Source organism: Podarcis bocagei (genome assembly GCF_964188305.1).
Source record: "Podarcis bocagei genome assembly, chromosome: 13".
Lineage (NCBI taxonomy): Eukaryota > Metazoa > Chordata > Lepidosauria > Squamata > Lacertidae > Podarcis > Podarcis bocagei.
In genome coordinates, this window is record NC_138138.1 from 5049921 (window position 1) to 5062357 (window position 12437).

The 12437-nt window shown below is 44.6% G+C and overlaps 1 long non-coding RNA gene across 1 annotated transcript in view; it reads right to left on the minus strand.

Annotated features, from left to right (window-relative positions):
• Positions 1-6398: 6398 nt before the first annotated feature.
• LOC308571467 overlaps positions 6399-12437 on the minus strand; it is a 150852-nt gene continuing 144813 nt past the window's right edge. Inside the window, exon 3 of the long non-coding RNA XR_014001465.1 lies at positions 6399-6709. This is a non-coding gene — a long non-coding RNA (uncharacterized lncRNA). The remainder of the gene's footprint in view (positions 6710-12437) is intronic.

Sequence of the window (12437 nt, forward strand, 5' to 3'; positions counted from 1 at the left end):
TTAACGTTCATAAGGCACTATTAAAATGTGACACCAGAGGGCGGTGCAGAGCAACCGGCAGCCAGCAGCAGGGAAACTGCGCCGTTACGGACAAAATAAGGTAAGGAACGGTTAAAGTTACAAGTCTGCCCTGTGACGTTTTAAAATGATATCTCTAATATTGTTCTAATAACATTAAACGGGTCAGTGCAGATCCAGCCGCTGTCTAGCAGCAGCTTTCTGGGGTTTGGGATGGGGATTTTCCCCACCTCCTTCCCTGCAGACCCTCCTGGATGTTAAGATTGGCAGAGAGGCCCAATGGGTGGAGCTCAGGGGCGTGTGGCCTGGCAAGGGCATTCTCAGCAACACTCCCTGGGGGGCGACCGATGGAGAAGGACCTCTTCCCTCTGGTCTTTGGGCACCTGAGAAGTACCTTTCATAGCTGTCAACCTTCCCTTTTTTTGCGGGAAATTCCCTTATTCCAGCGCCGTTTCTCGCTGCTTCCTGCTGCTATCCCGGATTGTTAGATATCCTGTAGACTGTCCCCAGGACAGGTGAGGCTGCTGATCCCTTATTTTTGAGGCTGCTGATCCCTTATTTTTGAGGCTGCTGATCCCTTATTTTCAAATCTGAAAGTTGACAGCTATGGTATCTTTTCAGGACCCACCCTGTTCTCTATGACCGCGTCTTCATCGTTGTTATTAATCGTACGCTTTTAAACTGCTTTTAATGTTGTATTTTGAATTGCTGAGGCCTTCCGTAGCACCTAAGGATGAAGGGTGGGAAATAAATTATGATGTTGATGATGATGATGATAAATCTAAGCATTGTTTTAAAAACTGGCTGCATCTTTTCAGCAGAAGAACCAAACAACAAACGATGATTAGGAAAATCTGTTGGAGATTTGTTCCACTTATATTGGCTTTGCTTCATTTATCAGTTGCCTAAACCTATATAAAGCCAAGTTCCCCCCAGTCTCTGTGTGTGGCAGGTATGTATACAAAGGGCAGATACTGATGAAATGTTTACAGAAAAGATTGGCTTGTCCATGAGGCAGAGGAAGGATATCGACCCTTTTCTCCTGCGTTTGTCAGCTTGTAACCTGTTTAAGAAATGGCCCACAGCAATGAAATCCAATCAAACTCCCTCTGCAACTCCATCCCCCTCCCCACCTTTCCTGGAACGCTGGCAGAGGCTTCAATCACAATAAAAGAAAATTAACCACTTATCATATAAATGAGGAGAAGGTAATTAATGGGTTACAAATTTCAACTGGAGAGGGTTCACATTAAGAAGCAGGATTAAAACAGGGAGCTGTTACACACCTGGACCTTTTGCGGTGGTTTTTCCACGCAGCGTATTCTCTGTAAGACAAAACAGGTTGCATGGCTTACTGCTCCCACAAGTATAGGAAGTTCCCAGGGTCACCATTTATGGGGTCAGTTGCCTTCTGAGGAGAGATAGTTGGAGAACTTGTGGAGGATTCAGTAACACCTTTTTATTTCAAGTTTACAACCGGGGAGGGGGGGAGTAACCAAGCAGACACAGCAAATCTTTAAAGCAGTATAATACTCCCGCCCCAAAAGCAAACAACTTGCCTATGGAGTCTCACCTAAAGCTTTCTCGGGCCAGCCAGCTGCGTGAACACAGACATCTATCTCATTTTCCGGCTTCAAATGTTTGTTTCCCTCCAGCCCCCAGCTAGTACCTAGTACCCAGTAGCCACCATCAAAATCCATTAATGAAACCTCTTTATTATTAGCCTAAAGATGTTTACCTCTTCACTAGTTGGTGCCACAAAATAGAGACTTCTTATGACACACTGAGCTCCTATAACGAATAATTCCACGAAATAAGCATTTGAGAGTTTGTTTGTCAAGATGCCATAGGAATTATTTGTTCTTTCAGACAGAGGGTTTCTGCGCAATAATGACTTGTGCTGGGCAACCACTAGCAGTCTCCAGCAAAAATCCCACCCTCCCCTTATGCACACGGAGAAAGCAAGCTGCCATGTTGCTTGGGAGAAAGTCTTGCTATTGTAAATGGTGGAGGCATACCCTGAATTTTCTATGCACTTGGACTCAAGTGTTGGGTTAGAGAAGTACACACCGTCTTGAGAAAAGAAAATAAGGGCAAGCTCTGCGCCTCATCCCATCACTCCCTGTAGCCATTCAACATGGTGCAGCTGAGCAAGAGAAGGATTGGTCAGCCTGGACTTTCTGTTAATCCTAACCTGTAACGCGGAACCGATTGACTTCTTTAAAAAGCAGAACAAGAAAACAAGAGACAACTTACACAGAAAGAGGTAGTTCTGGTTGCCTGCGCTTGAATTTTTTTCTTGGAAATGAAATCGTAAACTTGTTGAACTCGCTGTAATTTCTCTCTCAGATGGGCTTCAGTTAAATGCTTTATGCTCATAAAGATAAGTGCCAGTCTATAAAGTATGTTGGTTTCCAACCTCTTAAATTGTGCATATTTATTCTCACCTTGGAAGGATGGGTGGGCGGCTAATGAAGTTAGTGTTGAAATGCCTGCATATATTGATTGGTGATGCCCAGTACTCAATAGTACGCAGTACTAGCACCCCCCCATCCCAATCTTGCGATGACCCTCATGCTCCCTTCTAGTGCTACAATTCTGCTATCTTCCCCCATCCCCTGTGCCCAGTTCCTAAGGCTGATTAAGTAGGTGGAAAGGCAAACACCAATGCTTTTATCCCTTTGCCCTTCCCAGCCCCACAACAGGGCAAGGCTTTGGAGCTGCCCACAGCATAGGCACCTGACTGTTGCGCATGCGCACTGCATTCCCAACTGGAGCTTTTGGTGGGCGTGGAAAGAGGGGGAAAGACGACGCCTGGGGTGCGGGGGTGTGAATGTAGCCTCCATGTGTGCATGGTCAGGGGACGTGGCGAGTGGCTGTCTTTCTGGTTCATCAGGCGGCAGACATTTTGGGGGCCCCGGAATGTGGGAAAAGGGTGGTGGTGGCAGAAGGCATGAACCTGGTTAGTGTCAGCACTTTTTTTCTTTAAAAAGGGGCACTGGTAATGCCTGAAATAAGAACGTTCATTTAGGCTGGATTGGTCCAGATTTTTGTTTCACCTTTTAATTCATTTCGAATATAACCGCTCTAAAATCACATCAGTTTGCCCATCAGCATAGTTATATTTACCATGCTTAATTTTTCATCTTTCCAACGTTTTGTGTTTACAGTTGTTATAATATACAATGCTTAATGCTGATGAGTTGATTCTGTTTGTTCTTTCACACAAAAAATAGAACAGAATGCAAGGGGATTTCATATGTAAAATTTTATTTAAGAATGTTGGCTACCATGGACCCAAAAGGTGCTTTTTCATACGTCCACCACAGATGGACGAACTCTCTTTAATCCCTACCGCAGTGCCAACATTTACTATCTCCTTTCCCCCCATGGGGGGATTTTCAAGGTGTCTATTGAACCTTTGAAGGGTTGTCTTAATAAATTCTGGTTTTAGCTTGTAGCAAGTGAGAGAGTGGGTGCTTGGTTAAATAGAAAGTTCTGCATAACCTCTGCTATATAATTTTGTTGTAAATCTTGGCTCTGTTAAATTTTATAATGAATATTTCCTTTCCCTGGCAAAATCTGCAAGCCAGATAGATAATATGCAGGCTTCCAGAGAAGAGATTACAGCCAGTCTTGTGACTTTTCCTCCCATCTTTTTTTACTCCCAATGCTACGTGGAGCTAAGCCAAGGCCAAACCTGGGCTCACGGTTAACCTCTCTGCTTACTAACCATGAGCAAACTAACTATTTTTGGCTCATTTTGTATTAATAATGTTGATTTTCAGCATACCAATTGAGTAGTTATATTATTAGTTTCAATTGCTTCTACTTTTTTCACTTTTGTAGTCATTCTTTGTCAATTCTTCTAGATTCCTATGTTGTTGATTGTTGGTTCCTCTGCCGGCCATGTGATGAACTTCCCTCCTGGTCTACCCAGGACAGGATGTGGGACGGATCTGGTCTCTGTGGTGGATGTGGGCTGGGAAGACGAAGGCGAGACACGGAAGTCCTATGCAGGCATTTCATTTTAGGACAATGTAAACATGTGAGTGGAGATGAGCCTGTCTCCCACTGCCTTTTCACTGACTTTTCAACTCATGGAAGATGACTATCTTAACTGAGGAGCCTCTTATATTCACAGTGGCTCCCTGCATGTTTTCAGAACCCTAATTTTCCGAAACAAGTGGAGATCCTTCACAGATACAAAAGGTTCTCCACTTCAGAGAGACACTGTTAAGTTGTTGGGTGAACATATCAGACGCACAGCGATTCTTCAGACAGCTCTTGTTTATTCACAGGCCAGAACAGAACTGAACTGAAGGGTTCAGCCAACCTGCTTATATAGAGCTCAACTACAAAGCAACAGTAACAACTTTCTAAAACTATCCAATCACTGAACGTCACTTTCAATTCCTTATTTGCATATGCAGACCTGAGTGAAAACTATCTACAGTATCCCCCTGCTTGCCCAGGGTGAGAACTTCAGTACATAACAGACACCTTCCACAGGCTGTGACTGTATGAGTAGAGGACATTGCGCAAGTGAGCTCCTTCCCTGTTTTAGCCATTCTGCCAGTGTCTCTGGAACAGGGGTCAGCAAACTTTTTCAGCAGGGGGCCAGTCCACTGTCCCTCAGACCTTGTGGGGGGCCAGACTATATTTTTTTGGGGGGGATGATGCAAGAGCATCACAAGCCCTGGTGGATGCTTACCTGTGTCTTGCGAGAGGCAGGGGCTGGCAGCGGCAGCGGAGGGACGATGAGCAGCGCGCGAAAGGGCTCTGGAGAGGGGCTGCTTAACATGGCGGCTGCTCAGGAGGGGCACTCAGCCAACCACGGCTCCTGGGTCTTGTGAGCGGCAGGGGCTGGCAGCGGTGGCGGGGGAGGGATGATGAGCAGCGTGCAAAAGGGCTCCAGAGAGGGACTGCTTAAAATGGCAGCCGCTCAAGCTCTGCTGCTGCTGCTGGCACCAACAAAGCCCAGCCCCCTTCCTCCTCTAGGCTGGGCAGGGAGAAGCCAGGAGGAGGGAGGGAGGTGGTGCCAGCCGTGTGAAGGAGAGAGAGGGACAGGGAGAGGGAAAGAATGTGTGCACTGGCTATCCATGTGGCGATTCCCGGACCATCCACGGGCCAGATCCAGAACGCAATTGGGCCTGATCCGGCCCATAGGCCTTAGTTTGCCAGCCCATGCTCTGGAACAATATAATAATATCTTTATTGTCATTGCCCCCTCTCGGGGACAACGAAATTACTTATTACTTAATTACAATGACATCAATGTGATGTTCCATAGGTGTCTCGGGGTTCAGTGGCACAGCAGGGCTTCTGCCAAACCCCGTAGGCCTTCAACCAACATCATTTGAGTAAAAGATTGTTATGTTAATCTCTCTGTATATGAACTATGTCTGACACAACATGTAACCATTCTTGTTTCATGGGCTACTTCGAAAAGCATGGCATGTTCGGGTTAATTTAATCTTTTTATTTTATTTTATTTTATTTTATTGTGTCTTTGTTGTTTTCTTCTCTGTATATTTCTGCAGTGCAAAATCATCTTATTTGCAATAACAAAAAGACCCAAAGGAGAATGTTAGAAACCTGCAAAAGGAGATCGCTAAAAAACACCACTAATTTCCTGCATTTCCAGCAAAATAAGCCATCACTGTTAAACTGTATAATTGACACCATTGCTTAGGGAACAAACCTATGAATCTTATTAGAGACAAATTCATTACTTTAAATCTACCCTTAGGATGCAGAGCTCATCAAAGGAACCTCAGGAGGCTGCAGCTTAGAGAATGAGATGATTCGAGGCTACAAATCTACAGATTTGCTGTAATTAACCTGAACTAATTATTGTCAAGCATTGGGTCGGACATCATGGAGAAAGGTCTTTCAGCCTAGTTTTTAGGTCTCTTCAGTTTACACTAAGTATGGTTTTCACGAAAGAAAGGAAGCACAACAGACCTGCAATTCTATTGTTAGCCTTTAACCGGTCATCACACCAAGGCAAAGTGAGCTCAAACAACAAATTTACATTTACTTCAGATGTGTTCATATGCACAACACTCATGAAGGCACGATGACCTACTTGAAGTAGGAAATAAAAAACTGGGGGTAGGCACCACAGAGTATACTCTGGGCCACCCAAAATCAAACATCCCCATCTCAAGAAGAATAACCTTCATAAGTTGCCGTTGAATTGCATCTGGCCCATCGCTTTCCGAAGGTGCAGGGCAATGTTGAATATAGCATCTCATTGCCAATAATCATCAAAATATGCACAAATGAATAAGGAGCTGGGGGTGCATATTCCACTACAAAGGCAGCCCTGTTTAGGGAAGCTTTTAATGTTTAATAGACTATTGTATTTTAATATTTTGTAGAAAGCCGCCCAGAGTGGCTGGGGAAACCCAGCCAGATGGGAGGGGTATAAATGTTGTTGTTGTTGTTGTTGTTGTTGTTGTTGTTGTTGTTGTTGTTGTTGTTTAGTCGTTTAGTCATGTCCGACTCTTCGTGACCCCATGGACCAGAGCACGCCAGGCACTCCTGTCTTCCACTGCCTCCCGCAGTTTGATCAAACTCATGCTGGTAGCTTCAAGAACACCATCCAACCATCTCGTCCTCTGCCGTCCCCTTCTCCTTGTGCCCTCCATCTTTCCCAGCATCAGGGTCTTTTCCAGGGAGTCTTCTCTTCTCATGAGGTGGCCAAAGTCTTGGAGCCTCAGCTTCACGATCTGTCCTTACAGTGAGCCCTCAGGCCTGATTTCCTTCAGAATGGATAGGTTTGATCTTCTTGCAGTCCATGGGACTATCAAGAGTCTCCTCCAGCACCATAATTCAAAAGCATCAATTCTTTGGCGATCAGCCTTCTTTATGGTCCAGCTCTCACTTGCATACATCACTAGTGGGAAAACCATAGCTTTAACTATACAGACCTTTGTTGGCAAGGTGATGTCTCTGCTTTTTAAACTATTTGTTATTATTATTATTATTATTATTATTATTATTATTATTATTATTAACACACATCAAGGACAGTGTCCTCTTTGAGATAGCTTTGAATCACATCCAACCAGGGGCTGCCCACCCCATTTTGCAGCCTGATGTAGCGGGGGGGCATGCCTACATTGGTGCCCCTTGAACATCTTGGGCGGCTGCCTCAGTCTGCCTCAGGGATGGCATTGCAACTGACCCTAAGCATTCCTCGGTGCATAAAGCTGTCAGAGTAAGGGCTTCACCTATGCTAATAAACAACCAAAATGAGTAGAAAGGGTTAAGGACTGGGGGGGGGGGTGCACAACCCAAAATAAGTTTTGGGTGGTTCGCCACAAAGACTCTCCTCCCTGAAAGAGAGGGGAGGGGTTGTGGTCGGGAGCCTGAGCCCCGCCTAGCAGGGGGCGTAGCCCCCTGCCTCCAGCTCACCTGGCTGGCGCTCACGCCCCCTCGGAGGGCCACCCAACCAGGTGCCACTGAGGGGGCGTGTTCAGCAGCTTTTGCTGCAGCGACAGCCTTTCCCCGGCCTCATTCTCCGTCGTCGCCTCTTCGGGAAGTCCCTCAGCGAGTCATCAGCTAGGAGTCATCTCAGTTATCACAGGGAAGAGCCATGAGGTTTGGAGTCGGGGGAGGGGTCTGTGTGTGTGGAGGCTGCCTGGTTCCTGGCTTGCCTTTTAACTTTAAAAACCCAGGCAGCCAGGTTTGCCTTGCTGTGTCTTCTTTTCCGGGTAAAAACCTACATTTAACCTTCTATTTCCCCCCCCCCCACTCCTGGTGCCTGATTTGTTTGTGCAGCCTGAGTGCGAATTAACCTTTCTTAAGCTGCAGCTTGTTCCCTTGCCCAGCACATGCCCCCAGCGAGGTCTGAGTGTGAGTGTGGCTCCGTCTTTCTTTCTTCCTCGTATCCTCGCTTTCCTTACCCTGCCTCTGCCTTGGTGGCAGTGCGTTTTTATTTAATTTTTGGCCAGGGTGCTTGTACGTTTTCCCCTCTATTGCCCTTACCTGTCCAATTGCATGGCTGGTCTGGGTGACTGAGTGGGTTTGCCTTACATTTTAATTTGTTGGCCAGTGTGCTGGCGCGTTTTCCCTCTCCATTGTCCTTGAGAGCCTGGATAGCTCAGTTGGTTAGAGCATGGCACTGACAATGCCTAGGTTGCAAGTTCGATCCCTGTTTGGGACAGCTGAATATTTCTGCATTGCTTGGGTTGGACTAGATGATCCTCAGGGTTCCCTTTCCTCTTCCTCTCTAATTTTAAGTTGTGTGTGTGTGTGTGTGCTTGCAGCGTGTGTTTGTGCTTGCTGTTTATTGTGCCTGCCGTTTATTTATTTATTACTCTTCTAGTGTGGGTTTAATTTACCCTGCCATCCCTTCCATTGGTAGCACTTGAAGCGGGAGCCCCCTGAAAAATTTTAAAGGCTGCCGGGGCTTGGAATAGACTGTGCGCTTAAACCTCACCCCTCTTGGTTTCTCTAAGTCACCCCCCCTTCGCTTGATGTTTGGGGGAAGAAATAGGGCAGGGCTTGGGGTAGACAACTCAGGGTTTTCTGATCAGGGAACCATTCCTCAGCACTCCATGTCTATACGTTTAAAACCTTTGAGGGTGTGCCTTTGCCTGGTTCTTGTCACTGGCTTCACTTGCCAGTACAGGCTCCCTAAAGAAAACCACTTTTACACAACAACAACAACAACAAAAGTTTTCGGCTTATAGTACCTTACTGAAAAGTCCAGGTTAACCCACGGTTTATATTTCCATTTCTTTTTGGCTCACTGTAAAGGACAGCTATTTTCCTTTTCTTCAAAAACTTCCTTGCCCAGCATGTTCATTTTACTCCCCCCACCCCTCACCCCTCCCAACTCCCCCCCCACGCTTTCCTCCTCCCTCCACCCATCCTCCCTCCCTCCCCCCCACCCTTTCAGGAGATACATCGGGGTCTTGGGAGTTCCCTTTGCTTCTTGCCAGAGTCATCACAGTTGCCAGACAGGTTTTTCAACTCTCTGCTCTTTCAGCAGCTCTAGTTGCATTGTCAGTTTAACTATCCAGCAGTTTGACCAATTGCAGTCTTTTGTCTGTTTAAGTACCCTTATTTCAATCAACTGATATTGAGCCGACCTTGTGGGCAAAGATTTATTTTTCTTTGTTTGGCAAAGTTTCCTTTGTTTCAAAGAAGTTTCCCCAGCAGTGGGATATTAAGAGCAACCCCACCCCTCCTTTTCTGAGGGCCGCTGGTGTGGGCCTGGAATCTCATTGATTTCCTTTTCTCTTAATTTGGCTGCAGCTTCTGAGCATCTCCTTGTAAGCAGTTATTTTCAATTCTGTTTGATTACTTGGCAATGCTTTGTGCCTAGATTTGCCTATCATTTAAAAGGGGCAACTCTTATTATAGGCAACTATCTTCTAATTCTGGCTGACTGCAGTTGGGGTTGCTCTGTGTATGGTATTGTTCCTTGGAGCCAGGTGCTAATATGTAGTTGAGCGCTGCTGCAGTGCAGTTAAGTGACGTATAGCTTGTTCATTTTGTCAGCAGTTACGCAGAGCAACTGATAATAGTAATTCCTACTCATAGCTATAAATCCATTGGCTATTAATTGAGATACTATCGATTAATAATTAATCCCTCAACAGTGCTCTGAACTTTATTGATGCACAATAATTGTATACTAGCATTTAATTACAGTTAAGTTATTAATCGAGTGATGATATTAATACTAATTAAAAAATAACAACAATAATAAAATAAAGTAATAAAATAAAATAAATTCAAAATATAAATAATTAATAATAACAATAAATAAATAATTATAATTATAAATAATAAATAAAATAATAATAATAATTAATATTAAAATATAAATAAATGAATAAAAATTAAATAAAATAATAATAATAATAATAATAATAATAATAATAATAATAATAATAAGTGACAAAATAAATAGTAGGCACATTTTTCTAGTGCACAGAGCAGGCACGGGTGCAGTACCAGCACACACTGCAGTTGTCAACCGTCATAATAATAAACCCAAACCCATTTCGCAGTTCCTTAATGCCTTCAGATCATTCATTGTTGACTATGAATAGCGCTTTCTCTTAGCTATTCTTTAGTTCAATTTGCCTTGCGTTTCTTACTTCCTTGTTTTGCAAACCAGTGGCCAGCCTTTAAACTACCCAGGTGCAGGCCCAAGCCCTCAGACAGGAACGGCGGCTGTGCAAACTAGGTCTCAGGCTTGCTCGCCGACTTTGAGAACTGCACCAGGGCGCCTGCATGGAGACTGCCGGCCCGTATCAATAACCCGGTTGCTTCCAGTTCTTCTAGTTCTTTGCAGAATAAGCAGCCCAGGGTCCAGCTTCCAGAATCAGGCACCTCATCAGCCAGTGATGATGAGTCAGAATGGCTTACGCCCTTTCTGGGGAGGCCGCCGCTATTAGCATCTGGCAGTTAGCCCGTATGTCGAGAAGAAGCCATCAGAGGTGTATCGCACTGGAAAGCTGGGCCTTAGAAAGGATTTAAAACGTAAGGTGTGCTGGTAATTCAATAAAGGGCAATGCCAAAGGCAGTCTTGTAAGTACCCGCATGAGTGTGAGAGATGTGTGGGGGCTCACCCAGCCACAGCGTGTTACAAAGGGAAGCGGCCCTTTTGGGGAGGTCAGGGCTTCCACCACTCTAGTTCCAGACGAGCCCCCACAGCAGGGAACCATCGATAAAGTCCTTCTGGGTCTAGCATTTTCTTCAATTCAGCTTTCTCCTCTCCTCAACCTCTTGTCTATCCATCCGGACGGAAGTGCAGCATCCTATCTTTGGAAGGGTTTCTCAGAGGGTTGCAGAATCCCAGTAGTGGCTCCTTAACCGCGAAGGACTCTCCTAATCAGAAGTCAGTAAGGGGAAGGACGCTCGCCTCACCCAACGGGCAGCTACAAAATGTATCATTCCATAACACCTCATACAGGAATTATTTATTTATTTATTTATTTATTTATTTATTTATTTATTTATTTTTTCCCCTGGGTAACCTGCCTTTTTCTCCCAGATCAACTACAAGAGCAAGACCACAGCTTTAACAAAATGACAGCTCAAACAGGAAGACACATGGGAGCAATGATACTGCTTTGAAGTGTTCCAGATCCATTTCCTGTTCTCCCAATTAGCAGGGCAGCTGTGGGCAAAATTGCAAAGAAGTACAATAATGATTTAGTCCTTAGTCCTATAATCTAGTAAGCCTTTAAGCCCAACAGGCGAAATCACATAATTTCAATGCTTTAACTATATTAGGGAACATGTATAGTTAGTAAACAAATTGCTAGTTTGGTGAGAAATAACACTTCACTGAAGTGGATAACGCTTTGGCCAAGAGCTCACCTTTGGCAATCTTCTAGAACATGTTGCATATGTAGCAGTTTTTTCTAGCTTGAGTGAAACTCAAACCTGACATTTACAGTACCAGATAGAAGTGTTCTGGAATGTCCTGGCTGTGTCTGTAGTACAACAGTTTTGGGAAATCTGTAGGAGAGCATCCCACCAATCTCTTGTCATACTAACAACCGTGTTATCAGCTAACAATCAAAAGTGCTAAAATTTTAGCTACATTGGCAACAGGATGTTGGATAGAAGCAACTGGTTTTCTGAAGCAAAAACTTACAATTTTGTTCTAGGAGTTACTTGATCACAATATAGAACTATTTGTTTATTCATTATGAGTTTTACACATGATGAAAACATATACTCAAGCAGATATTCTATAATCACTGTACTATACTATGATACAGTGCAGAATGGACATCCACATTCAACTAGTCTGTGTGTCAGCCCCCTTCAGATTCAGCACAGAGAGCACCAAGTGACTCAGAAACAAATCAGAAGTTTAAAAGTCATGATACAAAATGAGGCTTGGGGCCTATGTGCATATCTAACCTTAAAAATAAAATAAAATAACAAAAACAAACAAACAAACCGCACCACAGGGTAAGACTCCCAAAATCAGTTAAGACAGACCTTGAGATTTGGATCACGTTTCTGCAACGCTTCAATGTAGTCTCCTTATGGCAGGAAATCCTCAACCTGTCCTCAAATTGCCAGGTTCACTGATGCCGCTGGGTCCTTGGGCTTCAGTTTATTCTTTAGGGGACGCTGATGATTAAGGGAGTATTAGCGTCTGTCGCACCCTCCACCCTCAGGTCTTACAAGAAGGCCTGGTGCGATTTCTTGGGCTTCAGGTTTGGATCTTCGGGGCTTTCTGCTAGCGCACCTCCCACCACCAATGACGTTTTTGCAATACCTTTCACACCTTGATGAACTAGGGCGCACACCTAAAACATTAAAAATACATGTAGCCGCCATTAGCTTCTTTGCTACGGTCACGTTCTCCGATCCATGCAGTGACTTCCTGGCCTTCCTAGAAAATTACAATGGGGTATCTCTATGGCAGG